This window comes from Macaca fascicularis, chromosome 1 (assembly GCF_037993035.2).
Source record: "Macaca fascicularis isolate 582-1 chromosome 1, T2T-MFA8v1.1".
Classification (NCBI taxonomy): domain Eukaryota; kingdom Metazoa; phylum Chordata; class Mammalia; order Primates; family Cercopithecidae; genus Macaca; species Macaca fascicularis.
The window spans coordinates 136,391,836-136,415,706 of NC_088375.1; the positions used below are offsets into that span (position 1 = coordinate 136,391,836).

The window sequence follows — 23,871 nt, forward strand, 5'->3', positions numbered from 1 at the left end:
TAGTGTGCTGTTTGATGCAGATAAATTGCACAGTAATTTTAATGTGTAAGTATTAAATGCCAGGCACTATAATATATAACACTGTCTTATATGTCATTTTTTCACAACCTGTGGGATAAGGACTATTATCCCAATTTTACAGCTGATAAAATTGAGTCTCAGGTAGGTTAAGTAATTTATTCATGGTTCAATAGTTAGTAAGTGGAGCTAAAATTTAGTTAATCTGATTTCCAAAGCCCACAATTATCCCCACTTGACCATCTTACCTCCAGAGCTTGAAATATGTGTGGGTTCCTCAAAATGAGCACAAAAATGCCCAGTTCAAAAGATAAATATAAGAAATACAATGTCATTGTACTTAAAACGATGTGGACATTTACGTCAGAGGCTCAAGGCTAGACCTAGAATGAACCTGGGGCCAATGACATATATGGATCTCACAAGGTGAGAAGTAGTGTCTGATAATCTGAACTCACCTGTTACACCTTCAGAGGACATAGGATACTTTTGGAGTTTCCAGCCAGACTGAAAAACTCAGACACTTTTTTTTTCTTTTGAGACAGGGTCTTGCTCTGTTTCCTAGGCTGAAGTGCAGTGGCACAATCATAGCTCACTGTAACCTCTAACTCCTGGGCTCAAGTCATCTTCCTACCTCAGCCCCCTGAGTAGCACAGACTACAGGCATGTGCCAGCACATGTCCAGCTAAAATTTTTATTTTTTGTAGAGATGAGGTCTTCCTATGTTGCCCAGGTTGACACTTATTTTTTAACAAGGATAATGATGGGACTTTGAGGATGATCATTTTTAGTTTGCATAAGAGTCAAGTGGCTATGAAAATAACTCTTAACCACCAGTGAGTCCTAGAGACAAGTGTGGTGAGTATAGACAAACCAACTGAACAAAAGCAGAGATTATGTGTGTTTAGCCATTGCTATATCCCCAACACCTAGAACTGTACCTGGCACATGGTAGGTATTTAATAAATAGTTGTTAAAAGATTAAACTCGGGGATTAGAGCAAGATTTTCATTGGAATCCTTAAAAATTGGTCATAACTCTCTAGATCTGATGACACTTGGACTCAGTCATTTACCCCCAAATCCCTCCTATCTGCACTAGTTAAATCTCAAATCACTCACCTGCTTCTACACATTTATAAACTATGACCGCCACTGGAATCATAGCACCCAAAACTTCATGGACGGGAATTTAGGGTCACATAGTCCAGCCTCCCACATTGAGTAGCCATCTAGCCCCCAAATATTAACTACTACTCTAAGAGCTCTTTCCCAAATCTCCCTGAACAAATCATAGCAATTATTTTAGAAAAGAAAGATTCTCAGGTCTTCCTTTGGAAATTCTGACTCCAAAAATCTTTTATTTTAAAAACGCATCTCAGGTAATTTTTATGCACAGGCATCTGTGAGAAATGCTTTTCTACACTACCCATCTCCATTTTCAGAGAGCTCCAATAGAAATTTCTATGAACAAATTCCCCTGCATATACTTTGGTACAAGTGGGCTACTGGAGCCACCTTCCTTTGTTCAATCAAACAGCATTTATTCAGCTTATTTAATGAACACTATCCAAGATACTTGGGGGACAGAAATGAAAAGATGGGGAGACCTGTCATACATATGGTACTATGTCTATGCAAAATGACATTGGAATATAGATTCACGGTGGAATGCAGGGCAGGCATGGGAGAATTCTGAGAATGAGTGTGACATAAGCAGATTTGAGTCTGGAAAGGTCACTGAGGAGTGATGTCGGCATAGTGAGGTGGTGATTTTTATGTCAAGTAGCTAGTACGAAGGCTATTTCTGTTGTCCAACCAAGAAAGAATGAAAACGTGCACCAGGACAAAGGCAAGTGAGATAGAGAGAAGAATTACTCAAGATCCTTTTCATCTGGTTTCAACAAATGAGGATATTCAACTAAGACAATTCGATTGAAAAATATATTTACCAGAAAATAAGTAGATGTCAGCGAGTATGAAACATTGGTCAGTCATTCCATTCACTCCTTCAAAAATATTAATCAAGCACATGTATTTGTTTGGTGCTGAGTTAGAGATACAAAAATGTACACAATGAATAAGATACATTTCCTGCTTGTTAGGGGTCCACTTTTAGCAAGAGAATTAGAATTATGCAGGGACAATTATTATAATATAGTATTTAAAAGAAAGGCTGTAATATTGCTATTAAAATGCACCATCAAGGCCGGGCGCGGTGGCTCAAGCCTGTAATCCCAGCACTTTGGGAGGCCGAGATGGGCGGATCACGAGGTCAGGAGATCGAGACCATCCTGGCTAACACGGTGAAACCCTGTCTCTACTAAGAAATACAAAAAATAGCCGGGCGAGGTGGCAGCGCCTGTAGTCCCAGCTACTCTGGAGGCTGAGGTCGGAGAATGGCGTGAACCCGGGAGGCGGAGCTTGCAGTGAGCTGAGATCGTGCCACTGCACTCCAGCCTGGGCTACAGAGCGAGACTCCGTCTCAAAAAAAAAAAGCACCATCAAATTAGAGAGGGGGTGCACTTAATGTTTTAGAGAACATTTATGTAGGGACATAATGAATAAGTAATCTTTTAGAAATAACAGTAATTTATTGAAGTCTCATGCAAATTATGGGATGTTTTCATATACTGATTTATAGTTTCTTTTTGGAAAGGAGTTACGGGTGGCAGGGAGATATTATTGGTCACAAAAGACAGGACAAGGGATGCAACTTCAACAGTAAGATTAAAATTAAATTCATAAAAAACACAGAAGACCTCCCAGAATATTATTTATAAAAATCATCATGTTGTGAACCAAACTTCTATTTAAATTGCTTTTCCATATTACCCTGGTGAGACTTCCTACTTAATGAAATATCTGGCAAGGAAGATTTGGGGAACATTTATCCAAAATGCCAGAACTGCTTTCCACTTTGCTCATTTGTTAGCAAGAATCTTTGAAAGTGGCAACACATTTTGCAGACATCATTGTCAAATTTCCCCTAAAGGAGAAGTGTGAGTAGATAGTAAGAGAACCATGAATCAGATTGTCAATGCCAGGCTTATGCTACTAAGTTTCCAGGAACATGGTTCTAACTTTGCAGTCACTTTTCCATTTTAGGATTGAATTCTATTTTTCAAATTAATTTTTTACAAATGTTAATCTTATGTGACCCTTTCATTCATCAAAGTGTATCATTCATTCTACCTCTTAATTGTATGTATATGAGGAATTAAAGTAATTTAAATATTAGCCAATTTAACACAAAAAATAAAACAAAATTACTTGTCAACAATTAGAATGCATTCCAAATCAAAACAGAAATAACATACATTGTCTGCCAGATTGTATTATTCATTAGGCTAGATGGTCTCTCAGTGACTCTATATACCTCTATAATAGATCTGACCACATTGTATTGTTGATATTCTTTTCCACATTTACATAGCACCTTTCTTGCTATAATAAGTGTTTTTGGAGGGGATGTACTATGACTTATTCATCTTTGTATCTAAAGAAATTCCTGGCACAAAGTAGGCTTTCAATAATTGTATGATAGATGACTAATCGACTGCCTAACTAAATTAACAAATTATCTCTGTCTTACTGTTTTGTGTTGGGCCTATAATCTTTTGTTTATATCAGTTATTCATTTTTTGGAGTGGCATAAGATTTGATTTGAAATTCTCTTTTGAAGCTGTATATTAACTAAAAGCTATAAATATAAAAATAAATACTGTATTAGATATTTTTCATTTTAAATGAATGAGCAAATTTATTAATAGGTTTTTAAATTAATGAGTTTGCTAATAGATAATATTTTTCTGAGCACTTGCACACTCCCAGAATATTTTTTTATACAGAAAAAATGACCAACTATAAGCTTGAAAACCTGTCAGGAAAAAAATAATAACCTAGAGGAAAAATATGTGAAGGTAAAAAGAGAATAAATCAATCACTGAGGCTTCCAGAAAGACAGAATTATCCAGTAATCCCTTTCTAGTATTTATCCATTTGTTCAACGGTATTGTCTTCCAGTGTTCTCTGAAGGATAATTAGGTAAATACTTAGCATTCTCAAAATAATGATAAAAAGGTATTCTGCCCCTCAGAAAAAATTAACAATTTAACAAGGGAAAGAATATTAAAGAAAAGAATAGACATGCCAGATCTAAGGGGAGAATGAACATAAAAGAAACAAGTAACCTAATTAACTAAGATGTCAGAAGGTAAATCAGTGGAAAACATAATTGTACTTTAATCTATAAATAAGACAATGGCCCAAGATAATTTGTACTGTCTCCTCATGATCTCTGCTATCATTTACACTGAAAATAGTGCCATACGAAATGTTGTTATTTGTATATGAAGATGGTGCTATGACTCATCAGTAACAAATCTACAGAATTGCTTTGTTTTAGGAGTAGGAAAGGGCTGGCAATAAATTCATTCACACTCTCAGCTGGTCCTCTTGTGAGCAATGGTGTACATTGGCAAGTTGAAGTTACAGCTGCAGTCAGTCAGTGAGCCTAAAACAAAACAAAACAAAAAACCCAGTGAGTGAAAAATCAATTAGATTGTAATTGGTGAATGGGGAAAAGTGAATCTCAGACCTGATATATCAACACCAATCTCTGACCAACTAAGCTAAGCTATCCATGTGATATCAAACAATGAATCTATATTTAATCCATTTTTTTAACATCAGATACTTTCATATTTTAATGAATTTGAGAAAACGTCCCCAATTCCTGCTTAATGTACTGACTCCAGCGTGTGCATTACAAATAGAATGTGAGACATCACTCAATTCTATAACTATGAGAAAATATGCAAAAATGCATGGTCAGTCTCAACTTTTCATGGAAAAACACAATCCATGTAATATTTTGAGTGGTCGCTTCACATGGACCAGCCCAGTGGCTGGCAGGTGAGTTTGATATCCCCACAAATTAAGTAAGCCGAATAGGAATCATTAAGCTTTTTGACTCAATGCCTCTGGTGGAATGTCGTGAAAAGATTTTTTTTAATGTTTAATGCTTTTATGAAAGCATGATCTAGCATAGGGTTTGTAGTCAATCATGAAGAGGAACTATCATTGATGTTGAAGTTATGCTGTGTTAGGTACTATACCAGCTCCTCATGTTGGACTCAATTCTAACAGTAGAACTATGTGGAAGTATTATCTTTATTTTCTAGACAACAAATTAAATCTTGGAGTAAAAATTTGTCCAGGGTCAAAGATGACAAAGATTGAATTTAGTTACAAAGACTTACTCTGAAGTCCACAATCTTTTTTATTTAAAATAAAGATAACAAAAATATAACCAAACAGCTTGGCTAGAATTTATATAATTTGTATTATGTATGTTAATCAATGGGTATAAATACTTGACCTAAAAACTCAAGGGGCAGAACATGGATTTTTATATGACCATGGTTTTTGACCAAGAGCTTTATACATTCAGAACATATTGTCAGAAATACTCTGTTTTCTCAGTTATTTTAGCCTTATCTTAAAGACTTTACTAAACTGGCAAAATTCATGGGTAGTTACAGCCTTCCAGTTATGCAAATGTTTTAAGAGATGGTTATAACCCAGAAAGTAAACATCTGTTGGGTTAAAAATTAAAGTGTTTCTTTCATTAATTTATCTAAGAATTTTTAAATGCGATTCTCAGCATGGCTTATCATGAGCCCTATATTAAAGATAGTCCAATATCTATTAAGTTAAACTACATACTCCAAGACCAATCAAAGCACTTCTAATTTACCATTCTTTATGGGGATTCTCTGTTTAAACAAATTGGGAATGTTATTTTAAAAAGTGTGTGGCAACCAAGAAAGATTACAGCTGCATACATACATAGATACTTTCAATCACTGATATGCATGCATGTAAATGAATCACGGTGAAACAATCATTTCAAAAGATAACTGAAAGGTTGCCTTAAAGTATCTTCTTCCACATTCCCATGGCCTACTAAAAATTCTGTTTTATTGACCATGTTGTATTGTCAATGCTTTCTTGCCCAACCAGAGTATGATCAAAGACTATATTTTTTTCTCAATGACATCAGTGCATAACGCAGTTCTGGCACTCACAGATTACTTATTGAAGAAATAATTGAATGATGTAAAGTAAAATATCAAATTACATAATGGCGTCATAGGTTACAATCCACGTTTGTATCCATGAGTGGATCTGATTTCTTCCTGCATACTCTTGAATGCTTGAAAATGCATCTTTGGTTCATCCAGGCACAAATTTTATAGAAGAGAGTTCTATTTAATCATGTATAGATGAAATAGAATTATTACTCAAAAGCAACAGGAGCCACCTATAGTGCCCATGACAGAAGCTGAAAGGAGTTGACTTTCCTTGAATTCTAAGCAATTGTTGCATGCTGGTCCCTGGACAATAATAAAAAGCTGGTCAAGTTTGTATTTGAGATGACCTTCCACCTCCATTTTTTGAACTTGCTTGACCTTTTGCCTCTGTTCCCAGGCATCCAAAGCCTCTGGGATATGTTCTGACTGTAAAAACTCTGATGTTGTGAAAAAAGCTGACGCTTTGCCTCCACTCAAACCAGGTAACTGGCTTGGATGTGAGTTAATTTCTCTACACTTAGTCCTCTCGGTGTAAGTTTAGAATAATAGTGATCTTCCTCTGAAAGGAATGGTGTAGGCCTATATGAAAGGTTGCAAGTCAGAATACTCAATAAACTGTGCAACTTTAAACAGATATTTGATGTCACTCAAAAGAGCCCTAAAATGAGGGAACTTCTAAGGCCCTCTCTCCCCTGATGTATTTATGACCCAAATAACTCCATTTTCTCCCTTCTATAAATTCCCATCTCTTGTTGCAATTGTTGGGACAGAAAATAATCTGACTGTTCCCTAAATTTATTCACCTTAAGAAAAAATGCCTGATAAGGCCAGGTGCATTGGCTCATGCCTGTAATTCCAGCAAAGGCGGGCTGATGGCCTGAGCTCAGGAGTTTGAGTCCAGCCTGGGCAATGTGGTGAAACCCTGACTCTACAAAAAACTACAAAAATTAGCAGGGCATGGTGTTGCATGCCCGTAGTCCCAGCTACTTGCTACTTGGGATGCTGAGGTGGGAGGATCGCTTGAGCCTGGGAGGCAGAGGTTGCAGTGAATGGAGATCAAGCCACTGTTCTCCAGCCCGGGCAACAGAGAGAGACCTCATCTCAAAAAAAAAAAAAAAAAAAAAAAAGAAAGAAAGAAAGAAAGAAAAGAAAAGAAAATGCCTTATAAACATAAAACCACCTTAGTTGGGGACAAGTCCTTCTTTTGTCTAATCTGTTCATCTCTACCCTAAGAAACACAAGAGTCAGAAAGGTGGCATCCCAGAAACAAAAGCCTATTCATCTCAATGTTAAGGCTCTGATACATAAAGGATGGTAATTTAGCTTCCTGAAATTTGTTAGTCTGAAAGTATAATTAAGAGAAACCAAGACACGAAAATAGTTTTGCATCAAATATGTCAAATATGTAGAATGGTGGGACTTAACTACTAGATGACTTATGTTTCCATACTGATTGTTAAAATGATATTTATGAAAGAAACCAAGCGTAACCATTTTAACAATTCTAGGCATACTCTAAGAGGTAAAATTAAAATTAGGGAAAATGAGACCATTTATAATGGGCCATTATGACTCTGAATAACGATGATTATTGGTTCTGCTTAATAAAACTGTCATCTAACACAAAATAGATATTAAGCTAAATTACATTACATTATCATTCTATTATCCCACAGAATTAAATGCAAATCTTAAAAAATAGATCCACAAGGAAACAGACCCAATATTAACCTTTTCTACCTATTTCCAATTAGCTTTAATTAGTAAAAGAACCCATGTGAAGAAGTTAAAAAAAAGTATATGTTGCAAAATGCATACAATTTACTAGAGCAAATGACTAAATATTTATTACTTGTGTATTTTTAAAACAAGGTAGCTTTGTTTTAGAACAGCAGGATTCCAAGACAGCATCAGAACTTCTCAAACTTCCTCCTAATATTTAACTTTTGCTCCTTCATTCCAAAGCTTTTCCTTCCTGGCAGTCTCTTCCTGTCCCATCTGCTGACCAAGTCATGTAGAAGAATCTTTGCTTTACCTTTCTATCATTGCCGTTTCTAAATCTGGTTGCACTCAGACAGTATTTCTTTCAAGGTACTTCTTTAGTTCTCAGAATCAAAATTTATAGTTTATGTGACTTCACATGTTGTGAAAATACAGATTTTTAGATCTCAGACCTGATTAATCAGAAACTCTATGGTGGGACCTATGGACCTACACTTCAATGTTCTCCAGAGGTGATTTTTAATATCCCTGGTTTGAGAATTACTGTACTTGAACAACTGACAATTATTAAAGGCAACATATTAATATTAAGGTATATTGTTGTGAAGTTTAACATTTACTTGGTTTATGTTTAATCCATTACTGAAAACATTTATTGAGAACATACTATTTGCCAAGCTGTTTACCGGGTAGTAGGGCTACCTAGATAATGAAACATCCTTTCTCTCATGCATCTTACAGTCTTATCAGAGGCATTTGCTCTTTTGAATCACTTATAGCATTATCTCTTCAGAACACTATAGAATACTGTGTTCCCTGCTCCTACTAGTATAAGCCAAAAGGAGATTTCAATCAAATAAAATCATAAATAATTGAAATAAAACAATAATAGAGAGTATGTAGACTAGATGTAGATGAAGAGAAAAATAAGTGAATAGGTAGATCGAAGCATACAAAAATACAATAGAGAGAAAGAAAAGAAAAATATTAAAGGAAATTGAAAAGGCAAAGAAAAAAATATCAAGAAGCCCTGGCATATGTCTAATAAGAATTCCAGTAACAAATGTGGTGATTCCTCAAAGATCTAGAAGAAGAAATATCATTTGACCCAGCCATCCCATTACTGGGTATATACCCAAAGAATTATTAATCATGCTGCTATAAAGACACATGCACACATATGTTTATTGTGGCACTATTCACAATAGCAAAGACTTGGAACTAACCCAAATGTCCATCAATGATAGACTGGATTAAGAAAATGGGGCACATATACACCATGGAATACTATGCAGCCATAAAAAAGGATGAGTTCATGTCCTTTGTAGGGACATTGATGAAGCTGGAAACCATCCTTCTCAGCAAACTACTGCAAGGACAAAAAACCAAACACCGCATGTTATCACTCATAGGTGGGAAATGAATAATGAGAACATTTGGACACAGGAAGGGGAACATCATACACCAGGGCCTGTCGTGGGGTGGGGGGAGTGGGGAGGGATAGCATTAGGAGACATACCTCATGTAAATGATGAGTTAATGAGTTAGTGGGTGCAGCACACCAACATGGCACATGAATACATATGTAACAAACCTGAACGTTGTGCACATGTACCCTAGAACTTAAAGTATAATAAAATAATAATAATAATAATAGTATTGATAGGGAAGAGGAAATCTTTGAAATGATGGCTGAAACATTTATTGAAAACTGAGGAAAGCAATGAGTAATAATATTGAAAATTTAAATAGACAAAAAAAAATTATACCTAGTAGTCACTTTGTAGTGGAGTGGCAGAACATGAAGGACAAAGAGAGAATTTTGAAATTAAACAGAGATAAAAGGTAATTTACAAAGGAACAATCAGGCTGATAGAAGTCCTCATCAGCACTAGGAAAGACCAAAAGAGAATGAAAGAGTAACTTCAATGTGCTGACAAGATAAATGTCAGTGAAAAGTTAAACATTTAAGAGAGAAGGTTGAATAAAGAAGTTTAAAGATACACAATGACACAGAATTTCCCACCTTCACTTGAAAAAAACACTAAAGGACATATTTCATTAAGAAATAAATAAATCCAGAAAGAAGGAATATGATTCAGGAAGAAACAGTGAGCAAATAAATCAGTAAAGAATATTTTTAAATCTAAGTAAGTTTTGGATATAAATGACATTTATACTACAAACACTATTTGTTATGGCTTAAGTAAAAACTACAGTTAAATTATAGATAACCTAAATGTTTATAAAAATAGATTGTCAACAGGCAATTTTATTTTTAACAAACTAATTTGGGGAGATATCAAGAGGCACTTGAATTAACACTAAATATGTAATCAAAATCAGTTTATTTTCCCTCTATTATTATGACGTTAATGGCAACTTAAACTTAGTTAACATGAAAATGGATCTTATTTCCCCTAGAAGAGGTTTACCAATTTCCCCTAAAAGGATGTTTTGTGTTTTTTTAAGCAACAGTCAATTTCGTTGTCTAGTTTTAGCTTGTCAAACTTGTCAAACATTTAATTGTTGAATGATTAGCTCTTCACAAACAATGAAGGCCCCACCTTAAAAACTTTTTTGTTTTTTAGAGACATCCTAACCTTGTATGCCTCGTTTCTCAAGTTATAGATATTAGTAGTATTACAATGGTTTTAACAAAGAGAGGAGGCTATATGTGACAGAAAACGAGCAATCTCTTTGTTATGTAATTTAGGATTTGGATTGGTGTGCTGCAGATTAATAACTCTCATTTATATTGTAGCAATACTTAAAAAACATCATGCAGTCTTTTAATTTTTCACTGTTTAGATTGGTGGGTTTTTCCCTGAAAACAAAACAAAACAAAAACAAAAACAACTTTTGAATAACACAGCATCTGGTAAAGTCAAAGTAAATTTGTTTTTTCTTCCTCTTCAAGAGAGAGTTGGCGTAGTTTGTAAGAATATTTTCAAGAAACAACAAGGAAATAAGTATGCACTTTCATATTTAATGAAAAATTGAAAGGTGAGTTCATAATAATATCAGTTCAACGTTTTATCAAAAGTGTTGGCATTAGTAATATCAATATATTGCCAACATCTGCAAAAGTGATCAAACACCTGGTCAGTTTATGCAATCAGGAAAAAAAAAAGCTGTTTGATTCACTAAAAGAAAAAATGAAATCATTTAAGTGTAGATAATGCTTTTTGAATCTTTTGGGGATGTGTGAAAATAAACTGATGAATGGTTTAAAAACTGTCATGTTAAGTGTTACAGAAATATAAATCTTAGTCATTTAAAAAATTTTTTTTTCTTACTACATTTCCATGCAATTAAGAAAATGATCTTATTATTTCTTTTTTTTAAACTTTTATTTTAAGTTCAAGGGTACAAATACAGGTTTGTTGCATAGGTAAACTTGTTTCATGAGGGCTTGTTGTACAGATTATTTCATCACCCAGGTATTAAGTCTAGTACCCATTAGTTATTTTTTCTGATACTCAGCCTCCTCCCACCCTCCACCCTCTTAAAGGCCCCAGTGTGTGTTCCCCTCTGTGTGTCCATGTGTTCTCAGCATTTAGCTCCCACTTATAAGAGAGAACATGTGGCTTTCGGTTTTCTGTTCCTGAATTTGTTTGCTAAGGATAATGGCCTCCAGCTCCATCCATGTCCCTGCAAAGGACATGATCATGTTCTTTTCTAAGCTGACCCACAATTAACCAGAGCATTCTTCCCTTGGATTCCCTAAGCTTGTGTGCCTGATAAGCTGCTCTCCAGTTATGCCACCATGATTTCCATTCCTGAGGGGAGGCTGTGACGAAGAGGCTGTGACGAAGAACCAGGAAAATAGGAGCACCCCTCCTACTCTTTTTTTTTTTTTTTTTTTTTGAGACGGAGTCTCTGTCGCCCAGGCTGGAGTGCAGTGGCCGGATCTCAGCTTACTGCAAGCTCCGCCTCCCGGGTTCACGCCATTCTCCTGCCTCAGCCTCCGGAGTAGCTGGGACTACAGGCGCCCGCCACCTCGCCCGGCTAGTTTTTTGTATTTTTTAGTAGGGACGGGGTTTCACCGTGCTAGCCAGGATGGTCTCGATCTCGACCTCGTGATCCGCCCGTCTCGGCCTCACAGAGTGCTGGGATTACAGGCTTGAGCCACCGCGCCCGGCCACCCCTCCTACTCTTATACTGCAGTGGTTAAGGATCCTTTTATTTTTATACAATTTTAAAACTGGAAATACACAAAATGCGCCAACATAATTAAAGGTAAAACTACCATGAAATAGCACAAATATTCTGCACATGAAATGTTAAGAACTAAAACAAAAAAAATCTGCTTTTAATAGGACTACATAAAACTGAAGATAACCAGTCAATACAGAATTGGGCCTATGCACAATTATTCTTGTAGTAATCCAAACACATTAAGTACTCTAATATATCTAAAATAATCTATGACGAAGGAAATAATCTGAAGGAAAGAAAGAAAAGATAATTGTGGGAAATTCTTATGTGTTCTATTTTTATGTGGAGATAAGCTGAATGGAAAAAGACTTATTGTAAAATATTGAGAAAAGATTAGAAAATATGACATAATTAAGAAAAAGAAAATAGGTAAAAGGAGCCCATGGTGGTGAAAATGTACTGCTCATTTTCTTCTTAAAAAATTTCCTCAAATTATTAAATCTAGGCATTCCCAACTTTTTTTTTTTGAGATGGTGTTTCACTCTTATTGCCCACGCTGGAGTGTAATGACATGATCTTAGTTCACCACAGCCTCCGCGTCCAGGGTTCAAGCTATTCCCCTGCCTCCGCCTCCCAAAATGCTGGGATTACAGGCATGAGCCACCATATCCGGCCGGCATTCCCAATTTTTAAAAATGAATGATTGGCACAAATCTTAGAAAGCCATTTTCTGTAGATTTGAAAGTAATACTATTTACAATGTTAATACCTTCTTGCTAAATCTTGCATGTCTGCAGGTTGTGTTGTAATAGAAACCTAAGATCATGGTCTGCCATATTCATATTTTAAAAAGAAAATTTCAGACTGTATAATCAACTAGTTGATTATTAATATTTGCTTGTACAAAGTTAATAGTGTAACTTGTCAGAAAAGAAGGAAGCCTGAAAAGTATTTTAAATACATTAATAAGAAGGGTTCTACATGAATTAATTTTTGTTTTACCATCTACAGAGTTCCTTCTGCATTCTAGGCACTTCATATTTGCTGCAACATTTATTCTGACACTGACAGAACAAGAGAAAAGAAGTTAAATTTTAAGTACCATGGATTTAAGTTAAATACAAGGAGGATATTTTATAGGATCAATTGTTAATCTGTATTTAACAAGATATTCATTTATTTTGGGTGACTTAAGGATGGTCCATTCTGGAAACAGGATTACCAACATGTGGACCTATTTAGGTCAATTTCAACCTTGTGATTTTGAATCTGACAGGTTCTCAGCTGCTTTTATTAAATAACGGATTTTCTTAATAATTATAGTACTCAAACTCAGCAAAAAGTTATCACTTTTTATAGCCCAGTTTTTTAGTCACACAGTATTGTGTCATGTCAAATTGAAATCATATACTATACTCTTTATTTATTAAGATGGTCTTTTCTTTGTACTAATTTTGGAGTAAATAGTTTACTTATCTAAACATCTGATTTCTGATTTAATAGATTTTTGAAGCATTTATTTTCTTTATAATACATAAAAATTGTCAGTTGAGGACTAGGAAGGAATAACCTGGACTACGGCAAATAATTGTGTAGGTTGCTTACTGTGTAACTCCAGAGGAGCTGGAGACTTTGCTCCTGGAGACTTTGCACATGGTAGACTTTGCAGATTTAGGGATTACTACAACAATTTTCCGGCAGATAGCAGTGGAACACCTTGTTCTATTGAAATTAGTTTATTATGACAAATTGCCTACAGATGGACATAAAGTGTCTTGAGGAAGGCACCTGCTTTGAACTGAATTATGTCCCCCAAAAATCATATGTTGAAGCCTAATCTCCAATGTGATGGTATTTGGGGATGGGGCCTTTGGGAGATAACTAGGTTTAGATGAGGTCGTGACTGTGGGGACTTCCTGATTAGTACCCTGAAAAGAGAAGACACCAGAGAGCTGGCCCTCTCTCTCTCTTACCCCACAGGCACACAAAGAGTTCATGTGCGTATGCAGTGAGATAACAACCATCTGTGAGAAAACAGAAGAGGCTTCAGAATGAAATCTACTTCGCTGGTACTGTAGTCTTGGACATTATCCTCTAGAACTGTGAGATAATGAAATGTATCTTATTTAAGCCACCCAGTCTAAGGTATTTTGTTATGGCACCCTGAACTAAGACAAATTTTGGTACCAAGAAATGGAAGTGCTACTGTAACTAATACCTAAACATGGGGAAATGGCTTTGGAATTGGGTAGTGAGTAGAGGCTGGAAGAATTTTCAGGTGCATCCTAAACATATAAACAGTAAAGGTGATTCTGGTGAGGGCGTAGATGGAATTGAGGAATATGTTACTGGAAACTGGAAGAAAGGTGATCCTTGTTACAAAATGGCAAAGAACTTAGCTGAACTGTATTCTAGTGTTTTGGGGAGGGTAGAACTTGTGAGTGATGAAATTAAATGTTTGACATTTCTAAGCAATCTGACTAAGGAGCAGCTGGTTTGGTCCTGACCTTTTCTGCTGAAATGAAAAAAAAAAAAAAAAAAAAGATAAGTTGAAGAAGAAATTGTTCAGCAAAAAGGAACCAGAACTTGAAGATTTGGGAAATTCTCAGCTTATCCATATTATTAAAAAATGAAAAAATCTTGTTCTGAAGAGAACACTAAGAGTGTGACTGGACAACCATTTGATAAGAATTTATGAGATTATGTGAGCAGAAATTCTGCCAGTTTGAACTGAAGGGGATGAAGATGGGACAAAAAGAATGAAGGCTTCGAGACTTCTTGGGTTAGACATGATGGGCTGGTTTGCTTATTTGACTGAGAACCTGCACTATTTTTCAAGGAGAGGAATAAATGGTCCCTAAGGCAATTCTGAGATAGCCAGAGCCACAGCCTCAGTTTCAACAGGTTGGACAGTCTCCACTCAGCTCTTTGGAGGCAGAACCACTCAGAGGACTCAAGCCTGTCAGAGCTAGGGGGTGGGGCCGGTAACCCCACAGGGTGGAAAGGGTGAGGCTATCCTGCAAATCCATGTGGGTGATGGTTTGGGTGGAATGCTCTGTACTGAACTGTCCTCGCATCCCCTGCTCAGATTCTGTGTTGAAGCCCTTCCCTCCAGTGTTATGGTATTTGGAGATGGGGCCTCTGTAAGATAACTGGGTTTAGATGAGATCATGAGAGCGAGGCCCTCAGGATTAGTGCCCTTATAAGAAACCTCAGAAAGTTTGCAAGTTCTCTCTTTCTCTCTCTTTCTTTCTTTTTCTTTCTCTCTCTCTCTCCGTGTGTGTGCGTGTGTGTGTGTCTGTGTGTATGTGTGCGTGATGTGGAAACACAGCACAAAGGCAGCCTCTGCAAGCCAGGAAGAGGGCTCGCCAGAACCCAATCAAGTTGGCACCCTGATCCCAAACTTCCACCCTCCAAAACTGTGAGAAAATAAATTTCTGTTGTTTATGCTACCTAGTCTATGATATTTTGTGCTGAGCTGACTAACACAGCTCCTTTCCAGAGTATACAAAGATGACACATGAATCAGAGCTCACCAGCTCTGGTAGGTATGATTTTTCAGTGTTCAGCATGTAGGAAACACTGGGGAAAGGCTCATATGTTCAATGAAGAAAATATGCATGACAAGTGATTTAACAATAATGTAATAATTCATTGGATTACTCTAAGAAATATGAGTTTTTTTATGGCAAACTCTCCACAACACACTTGATAATAGATTGAGAGGGAAATGGCTGTGTAAATCATTAAGCTGAAAAAATAAGTTACATTTGCTGTCACAGATCAGTGGTCAAAGAGAGACAAAATGTTGAGAGTGGGGTGGGGTGAACAGGACACTGAGGATCAAAAGCACTTGGAATCAGCTTCAAACTGAAGGTAATAACTGGAATCTTACACATGGGTTTCTCCAGAAAAACAAAATGAGAGAAGTTAGATCAAGCAGAGGAAGTGGTGTGAACAATCACTAAACTTCCTGACTTACTCTTCAAGTTTCTTATTCCTAAACTACAAATATCTTGATGGCATTCTGAGAACACGCTGTGCCTCCCTCTATCTTAGCATTCACTACTTTATATTAAAATATATTTTGATGCTTTCCTTTCTCATAGAGTCTCCAAGTCATAAACAATATCCCCAGCACCTACCACGAGCTGGGTACCGTGTTGTTTGTCAAATTTGACTGAGCTCTGATACTGCCTTCTTCACCTCTATAATCTCTTCTACCTTCCCTTAACACATTCGCCTATGTTTTGTAAGCCCTCGCCACATTGTATTCAATTGTTTGTTAATGTTTTTGTCTTCCTAATTAGACTGTGAAATTCTTGAAGGCGGAGATTAGGTCCTGTTCATCTTTGCACCATCAGTGTCTTGCTTAGCATACAGTAGGGTTCCCTTAGGGTTCCTTTTTTTTTTTTTTTTTCAATGAAATGAACTAACTATTTCAAAATTACTGGAAATGAGTGTGCTTTAGGTAAGGGTGAGAGGAAGGAAGATGGATAAGATATAAGGCTGGGAAAATATGGGGAAAATCCATCTTTGAGGTTAATTGATTAAAAAGGAGGAGCTTTGAGTGACTTCAGTGCTTGGCGTGATGGTGATATTCACCAAGGTAAGTTATACTAGAATAATAAGTTACAGAGATAATAGTAAGTTGAGACATTTGTAAAATATGCAGGCATCTAGTACAGTTGGATAAATAGGCCTGGAATTTGAGAAATTTGGAACAAAGATAGTGATTTGGACCTCATGAGAGGCAGTACACAGTAGTAACAATACTAATAACTAGGCTGGACGTGGTGGCTCACGCCTGTAATACCAGCACTTTGAGAGGCCAAGGCAGGCCGATTGCCTGAGCTCAGGAGTTCAAGACAAGCCTGGGCAACATTGCAAAACCCCTTCTCTACAAAAAATACAAAAAATTAGCCGGGCATGGTGGCATGTGCCTGTGGTCCCAGCTACTTGGGAGGCTGAGGTGGAAGGGTTGCTTGAGCCTGGGAAGTTGAGGCTTCAGTGAGCTCAGATCATGCCACTGCACTCTAGCCTGGGTGACAGAGGGAGATCCTATCTCAAAAAAGAAAAGAAAAGAAAATAATAATAACAATAACTAGCTATTAGAGCACTTTCTAAGTGCTGGGTACTAATTGCTTAGCACATGCTAGTACCCTTAATACTCACTTAAACAAACTTTTGGAGATGCATAATTATCCCCATTTTACAAACTAGAAACCAAGTCACAGACCTGCTGAATAGTTTACCTTAGGTCATGCAGATCCCAAACCAAGCAGGATTCCCATCCAGACAGTGACTCTGCTTCTAAAATTCGTACTCAGTATACACCCAGCATAGGGACTGGGACCGTCAGTCTTTCCTTTGCTTTGTGACTTGATTATGTTACCCGCCACTTCTGTAAGGAAAATAATATTGTCTGTCTCAAAACAGTGCTTGGTATATGGTAGCACTCAATCAACCTTAAATCATTATTTCCATTAGCCTATCTATGAATGTTGAAATCATGGAGAAAAAGGAGATTGGGTGAATATGGGGAATAGGAGAACCAGAGGGTCTTTGATCCTTTAAGCAGTGCTGGACTAGAAAGAAATCTAGTATGGAGGCTGGTTGATCATCCCAAGAGAAAAGTGAGGCTTCCAGACCTGGGGCCTGGGCAGAATCTGAGATGCCTGGTCCAGTGCAGAGGGTTGAGTAGCAGCCATCCACAGCAAGCACTGCAGTGCTAGAATGATAAACTGAGAAGAAATATGCCGAATCAAAAGCCTGGTGGGCCATCCAAGTGTAAGGTTCATCTAAAGGGACTGCGCAAAGAAACATTAAAAAAAAAAAATCAGCATAGACAGTAGGAGACAAAGCTTGAAGTTTCTTAAGCAGGTGGTAGGGACTTCATAGGATGCCATGACATTGAGAGTTGTCCAAAAGATAGCTCTTAAAAACAGTGGTCTTGCACAAGCTGAGTTTGAAGAATGATCAAAGTGGTAGTAGGGAATAAGGATGAGGCAGCATCATAGAAGCCCAGGTAGGAAAAAAATGTGAAGGATGTGGGGAGACGGGAGATTTGGTAAGATTCCATTTCTTTCCAGCACCCACAACTTAGTTAATCCATACAACAGTTTAATGAGGTGGGCAGTCCATTTATTGCCATTTTTATAGCTTAGGCTACAAAGACAATAATAACTGACTTTGGGTTACGCATCTGGCGAGTGTCAGAGCTGGGATTTTAACCCAGGCTGCCTGGCTCCCATGCCCAAGTCTTCTGCACTGGACCAGGCATCCCAGATTCTGCCCAGGCCCCAGGTCTGGAAGCCTCACTTTTCCCCTTGAGATGATCACACAGTCTCCATACTAGATTTCCTTCTAGCCAACCACTGCCAGGCTGCCTGGCTTCTACGCCCATGCTTGCAACCATCTATTGCATAGTTCTTATTCCTGGCTGATTTCCTCTTTGTCGTGGCTCACTTTACTCCATCCCTTGTATGTTTTTAAAGAGGGAGAACTTGTTTATAGCATTTTCCATTTACCTACTACACACTCAGCAAGCCTGGGCGGTGGTTGGGGAGTGGTACAAGGTTAGATTTTAAGGAATTGCCCTCTCAAATATTTAAGTATAGTCTGAGTCCTCTCCATTCCCAAAAGGCTTCAGATTTTTTTAGACAGATTTTAGGAAAAAAAACCTAAATATTTTCTTGTTTCACTTCAGGAACCTAGGAAGGAAAAAAATCAGTTAATATTTCAAAATGAATTAATGGATTGCTGAGTCAGCAATGTGTTATTAAAAACATTCAATTGTTTTCTAAAACAAGAAGGATTAGTTAATATTCATTGACTGCTTGGTGAGATGTAAAATGTAAAAAGTGGTTCGAAATACGTGTTATATCTGTGTTTAAAGAGAGAGCAAGACAAAATACTAAGCACGTTAAAAAGTTAGAAATGTCTACTTCAATTGGATCCGCTCCCTCAGTAAGTGCAGTGTAATGGTCTTTAAAGCATAGTTCGAGGATTCAAAATCCATAATGACCTTGAAGGTCTTACCAGGGTTCCAGATAATCAATACTGTTAATAATCACATAATGTGTATTAAGGACGAATACATTCTAAAATTTAAAATAGCCTGATTTGGAATCATGTTGGTACTAATTAAAATTCCAATTTTAACCAACAAAAACACAATTGATATAAATGTTGGTTAAATGAATAGATAACTGCATGAATAGAATAAAAAATCTAAGCATATATTGTGATGGTTTGCTTTCTGGTCCTGTAACATATTCTTTTTGAATATTCTAATCTCAGATAATTACATACAGATTTTAAAAGTCAAGTTTTCTATTAAGAGCAGTTCTTTCTTCTATGTACATTATCTATTAGGTATTAAATTCCATTGCACAGCGACAGTGAGAAGATTAATTTGGGTGGATTTGATTGTTGGGGTAAATATAGTATATGAAAATTAATCTTAAACTAAATTAAAAATTCAAGTTTCCCCAGCCTACACTTACTCTGTAGCTCAAAAGTTTTTAACTTTGGGTGTACTTCAAATTGTCTGGGGGAACGTTTAAAAATACCGTTTAGTGAATCCCACCCAGGGCAATTAAATCAGAATCTCTGTAGGTGGAGCATTAGTGTTTCTCAAAATCCTCCCAGTGATTCCAGTGTGCATCCAGGGCTGAGAACCAACATTCTAGTCTTTTTATTAGCTTTATTAGCATTGATCTTAAGATCCCCTACTCTGGGATGTCAGAATTTCAGGGATAAAGAGATGTCAGTAAAAGCTACCTTAGTCATTTGTTCATTCACCCTGACAACATATATATTGAGATGATAGAATGAAGTGCTATATGAAGATCTCGGGAACACCAACCAATAACACAAAGTCCTAGTTCTCCAGTGACTAAGAGTCTAGTATAAGGGGGAAAAGACAGGTGAAATGCTATCTTAAAAGATATACAAGAAAAAAATAAGACCAATCTGATATCCCACCATCACCTCAAAAGCAACACATCCAAAAGCTTCTGTCTTCTCTGCACACTTTTTCCTAGTCCTTGGATATTAGGACCACAATCCTAGAAAACCAGGCTTGGATATTAGCCTGGCTCTGACTCCTTCCCACATGTCTTGAGTTGACAAATTGTGTGGGTTTTCCCTCAACAGTATTCCTTACGTCCTCATCCTCCTCTGGATTCTCACTTTGTGCCTATAGTCTCTTATTTAATGTTGGTCTAGAATATAAATACAGTGATATAACTTGACTCTCTATACATACTTCCTTCTTGCAAAACATAACTCTGGTCATGTCCAAAAGCCTCCAGTGACTTTTTTATTTATAAGAATTTTAAATTACTGATTTTTCAAATTCTAATAACCTACATTATTTGTCCAAACCATGTATTTATTCTTGTAGTTTATATGAATATTATTAAGAAGCAATGAAAAAAAGCTAACTAAATATTTCACAGGAACAGAAAGCCAAACACTGCATGTTCTCACTTATAAGTGGGAGTTGAACAAGGAGAACACATGAACACAGGGAGGGGAACATCACACACAGGGGCCTGTTGGAGGGTGAGGGGCTAGGGGAGGGATAGCATTAGGAGAAATACCTAACGTAGATGATGGGTTGGAGGGTACAGCAAACCACCATGGCGTGTGTGTACCTATGTAACAAACCTGCACCTTCTGCACAGGTATCCCAGAACTTAAAGTATAATAAAAAATAAAAATAAATAAATACTTCATGCATGTCAAATGCAAACGTTTACGAATACATTACAAGGAGGAATGCAAAAAGCAAAAATGTAAATTTATAGTACATAGTATGGGAATATTAAATGTCATTCCAGTATAAATTATTCATAGATTCAATTAAAGTATTATTAAAATAGCAAACCAAATACTAGATTAAGTGGAAAAAACAAGATAATTGAAAGCAAAATAATGTTCTTTGGTTTTATAAATTTGTGATGTAAAGAAGCAAAGCTTCATTTGATCCAAATTTTGTTGTAATTTTTCTAACTGCTCCAAAAATTCTTTTCACATCTACACTGCTCAGAGAAATGATGTAGAGCACACTGTAAACTATTTCTGCATGTTTTCTTTTGATTCCTTCGTCTTCAGATAATCCTACTTTTTTCATAAATGCAAGATCTTTGTTACTACCTTTTTTCTTTTCAAGAAGTGCAATATTTTAAATTCAGTTAGACCTATAATTTTTATTTCTATTTTTTTTAACATTTCCAGTTTGTACTTAACATCTTTTGTTATGTATACTTAGAGATACCTATGCAGAGTTACCGCTTTCCCTACCAACACTGCCTTACACATGTGCCATCAGAGTAGGATTATTCCTGCAAAACAAGTTTGCAGCACCACAGTATGTTTGCATATTATGTGTGGACCATTTGTCTGCTTGTCTTTTTTGTATAAATTGAACAATTAAATCATTGATTTTACTTGTATGTTGTAATAAATGTCAGAATAATAAAACAATATACTAACAAAATTACCAGTACTTTGGTACTTCAAATTAATATGACATGATTGAATGGTGAAATACTGAAAGCCTGTATTGAAATCACTAGATTACATTATTAATATCACAGTACTTCTTAAAATAATGGTATTTTTACTAGGTGGACTTTTCTAAGTGAGGCACTGTAGGTACAGTGGTCCAAATTTACATAAACTTCTGAAATATTCTGTAATTTAATTATTGTGACTCTATTGTAAAGTAATAAAATTGCTAAGGTTATGTAGTTGCCCATCAGAAGAAGCAATTCCTGTTATTTAGCTAGTGTTTTTGCATTAGACTGCAATGTTGGAAGGTCACTGGAAAGTTTGCTAATATTTTTTAAATTGTGTTTTTATTCTTTGCATTGTTTACGAGATTTAAAAAAATCATTTAGCATAATGTACTGTGTTTTATTGGGAGAAAATTCTTTGCTACGTTACTTTTCATTTGTAACATTTACATTTCACATATATGACAGCAAATTATACATATATCCAAAGGGAATTTTACTTCAAGGAGCCCAGTTTTAATAACTTACTATCACACCATTGGTGGCAAAAAATTAAAAAAAATAAATTTGCATTTTACAATTTGATTTTTAGGATTTTAAAATTTATTTATATTTCTAATTTCATATGTTTTCTGACCTTTCTCTGTCAGAACACACACTGACATATTCACACATATGTTTACATAGATGTTCTGACTTTTGCTTGAAAGTTTTGTTCTACCCAGAATAACCCCATTCATCCTTTCCATCCTTCTAAACCTTATCCATTCTTCAAAACACTGTATAAATCCTGCCTGAGCTTCTCTGGCCACAGTAGCATTAAATCCTCTCTCCTTCCTCTGGGTATCTTTGGTCTTTAATATTTGTATCATTAATTTATTAAATATGTTAATTCTCTTAATAGGTATTAGAGTTATGTTGCTTAATATTTTTTATTTAACTTTTATATGCAATCATCTAAACTGTAAACTTTTTGAGAATAGAGTGCTAAGTTCATCTTTATCAATTTGCTCTCTAATTGCCTTCTGTAAAAACTAGTAAATACAACAGAAACAAGCAATAAAACCCACACTGCGCATATCTTACATTTTATATGGGAAAGCGATAAGATTTAAAGTAAATATATTTATTACGATAATGTTGAGTATGGATGTTAATTCTCCCATGCGACATGTATATGGATGTATATGTATGCTTGTATTTATAAAGAAACTTTATGATAACTTAATTCTGATTAGCCTCTTACAGCTTTTCAAAATTCATTCTACTGTGTCTTCTCATGACTGATAACTTGGAAAGGTGAGTGACTGCCATTATAATCCTTGTTTATTTAGGAGGAAACTGGTGTTCAGAGTTATAATTTGATAATAAAGATTTGATCATTATTAATTGGTTAAGAAGGCGCCATAATTAGAGTCTAGGAGTCTTTTAATCCGGTTTCTCTCAAAATACCTTCAGTGAAAGACCAGCTTCCCACCCACCCCCAATAAGCTGCCAACCATTATTTTTTTGTAATATAACTGAATTACTAGAAAAATAAAAAATAAGTTAAACAAAACACAAGTCCAAATATTTTGTTACTAGATTAAACCTCTACTTAATTACTTTAACAAATAGCTCTAAGAGTTCCTAAATTGTTAATCTCAATGTGCTTATTGTTTTGGATGGATAACAAATAGCACATGGAACAGCTCCAGTCTCTGGATCACACTTTGAGTATTATTTGTGTCAATCATGACATATCCCTTCTAAAAGAATCATCCTTATCCAGAACATCTGCCATCTAAATTGCTATGTTTACTCACACAGGATCTAACCCTAACGCTAACCCAACCCAAACACTAACTCTTTAAATTTACAGCTGAATGGAGTGGGGCCAAAAAATAGATTGGCCAGCAATTTTTGAACTGTGTGGTCAGGCTGCAAAAGATGAGCTGGGTTCATCAATATTTTTGTCTCTGGACTTACATATAATATGTGAAGAAAAAAATTTGTATGAAATTCCAAGGTTTGGGACATAGTTAAAATGGGAACAAGCAGAAGCTTTGAGTAATCCATGAAAGCTGGATTGGGGCAGGGCAGAAAGAGGAATATGTGCAATACAGCCGAGTCGTATTAATAGTAGATCACTTAAGATTAAAGAACTGCTGGGCCAGGCGCACTGGCTCACGCCTGTAATCCCAGCACTTTGGGAGGCCAAGACGGGTAGGTCACGAGGTCAGGAGTTCGAGACCAACCTGGCCAACATGGTGAAACCCCATCTCTACTAAAAATACAAAGATTAACTGGGCCTGGAGGCGCATGCCTGTAATCCCAGCTACTCGGAGGGCTGAGGCAGGAGAATCA

At 36.3% G+C, this 23,871-nt stretch overlaps 1 long non-coding RNA gene across 3 annotated transcripts in view; it reads left to right on the forward strand.

The window, feature by feature from the left end:
• Window positions 1–23,871, forward strand: part of LOC107126914 (uncharacterized) — a 46,671-nt gene that overhangs the window by 12,242 nt on the left and 10,558 nt on the right. For all 3 annotated transcript variants that reach the window (XR_001483964.4, XR_012417380.1, XR_001483961.4), the window contains exon 1: window positions 1–23,871. This exon is cut by the window's left edge and continues 12,242 nt beyond it; it is cut by the window's right edge. This is a non-coding gene — a long non-coding RNA (uncharacterized lncRNA).